Raw genomic sequence first — 2,569 nt, 5'->3', positions numbered from 1 at the left:
CACAGAGGCTTACGCCTATAATCCCAGCACTTTGGGAGGTCAAGGCGGGTGGATCCCTTGAGGTCAGGATTTCAAGACCAACCTGGCCAACATGGTAAAACCCCAGCTCTACTAAAAATACAAAAATTAGCTGGGCATGGTGGTGGGCACTTGTAATCCCAGCTACTTGGGAGGCTGAGGCATGAGAATCACTTGAACCCAGGAGGCAGAGATTGCAGTGAGCTGAGGTTGCACCACTGCACTCCAGCCTGGGCAACAGAGTGAGACTCTGTCTCAGAGAAAAAAAAAAAAAGAAAAGATTAAAAGAATGGCTACTCCATAGACAGAGCAGCCCAAGGGCTGCTGGTTGCCCATTTTTGTGGGTTTTTTCTTGATTATATGCTGAACAAGGGGTGGATCATTCATGTCTCCCCTTTTTAGACCATATAGGGTAACTTCCTGACTTTGCCATGACATTTGTAAACTGTTTAATGACATTGTTGAGCCACTGTAGTCCTCAGATTTATTATGTGAGATAGGTCTTTATTATTTATGTCAGTTTTAGTTGTGGATTCTTTACTTGCAGCTGAAAGCTTCCTAACTGATATCCCATCCTTATACCATGTAGGTTATCCCATGATGTACAATTGGCTCATACACACTTGCAAGAGCCATCCTGAATTTTCAAAAACTTTGAGAGCTGGTTAAGAACACAGTAGCTTGAAACCAACTCTGGTGGGAATATTTCCACCCCGGAAATTGGCAAATACTACAAATTAGGCCTCCCCCCAACCAGGAGTCAGTTGTTAAAACATCTATCAGTACACAACTGGTTACGTTTTTTACTAAAAAAAAAAAAAAGCTCCTAAAATGTCATGTTTACTTAAAATGATATTGGCACATATCAGACTTGTAGAGCCTTCTATTTTTGTCTTACCTAATAACAAATGGATGAGTACATTTTAGCTTGACGTTTTGTGTCGTCACATAATGATATGCCTAATGATCTGAAAGTATTAATTTCACTAAGACTGATCATTTAAAGGAAGTTGGGCATGGTAGCTCACACCTGTGATCCCAGCACTTTGGGAGGCTGAGGCAGGAGGATTGCTTGAGGCCAGGAGTTCAAGACCAGCCTGGGCAACATAGCAAAATATCTCTACAAAATTTAAAAAAAAATTAGCCAGTTATTCCCAGCATATGCATAATAGAAATTAAAAAGAAAAAATTAGCTAGGTGTGTGGTGGCACACACCTGTAGTCCCAGCTACTTGGAAGGCAGAGGTTGGAGAATCACCTGAGCCCAGGAAGCAGAGGTTGTGGTGAGCTGAGATCATGCCACTGCACTCCAGCCTGAGTGACAGAGCAAGACCTTGTCTCAAAAATAGTAATAAAAATAAAGGAACTCTGTGATGAGTCCCATGTATTTGGAATCATCTTCCCCAATTTCCTACTTCAAATGTAGCTAGCTGGGTACCCCTCTATCATCTAAAATGAGTCATCATCTCCTGAGCCCAGATTTATTACAGTTTGTTTCTTACACTAGTCTGGGTTCTTCTGATTTGTGCTAAAGACTCCCTTCTCCCCACTATTCCAGGAAGAGGACTGTTGCTACTATAGTCAGCTTTAAAGACATTTTATTGGTTATTGCTAGGTAGATTTCTTACTCTGCCTGGTTCAAAAGGCTCATGGGCACATGGATTTTTCTTTTTTTGTCTGGAGTGGTAAAAAGGTGAGGTTACTCCAACAAGGGAACAGGCATTGCCGGCTTTCATCTTTGGTTTGGCTCCTGATAAGATTTGGATCTGTGTCCCCACCAAATCTCATGTGAAATTGTAATCCCCAGTGTTGGAGATGGTGTCTGGTGGGAGGTGACTGGATCATGAGGGCAGAGTTGCACCATCCCCCCTTTGGTACTGTATAGTGTGAGTTCTTACAAGATCTGGTTATTAAAAATGTGTGTGGCATCTCCCCCACCCCTTTGGTCCTGCTCCTGCCATGTAAGATGCCTGCTCCCACTTTTTCCTGGGGCCTCCCCAAAAGCAGATGCTGCCATGCTTCCCATACAGCCTATGGAACCAAGAGCCAATTACACCTCTTTTCTCTATAAATTATCCAGTCTCAGGTATTTATTTATAGGAATGTGAGAACAGACTAATACAGAAAATTGGTACCAGAAGTGGGGTATTTCTATAAAGATACCTGAAAATGTGGAAGCGGCTTTGAAACTGGGTAATAGGCAGATGCTGGAAGAGTGTGGAGGGCTCAGAAGAAGACAGAAAGATTAGAAGATTTGGAACTTCCTAGAGACTCAAATGGTTGTGACCAAAATGCTGATAGTGATATGGAACAGAGATGGCCAGGCTGATGACATCTCAGACAGAGATGAGGAACTTAACTGAGAACTGGAGCAAAGATCATTTTTCCTATGCTTTAGCAATGAATTTGGAGGCATTGTGCCCCTGCCTTAGGTATATGTGGAACTTTGAACTTGATAATGATGATTTAGGGTATCTGGCGGAAGAAAATTCTTTTTTTTTTTTTTTTTTTTTTGAGACAGAGTCTCGCTCTGTCACCCAGGCTGTCTGCAA

The sequence above is a fragment of the Chlorocebus sabaeus genome, chromosome 11 (assembly GCF_047675955.1).
Source record: "Chlorocebus sabaeus isolate Y175 chromosome 11, mChlSab1.0.hap1, whole genome shotgun sequence".
In the NCBI taxonomy this organism is placed as follows: domain Eukaryota; kingdom Metazoa; phylum Chordata; class Mammalia; order Primates; family Cercopithecidae; genus Chlorocebus; species Chlorocebus sabaeus.
Note: the sequence above shows the minus strand (reverse complement) of the source record.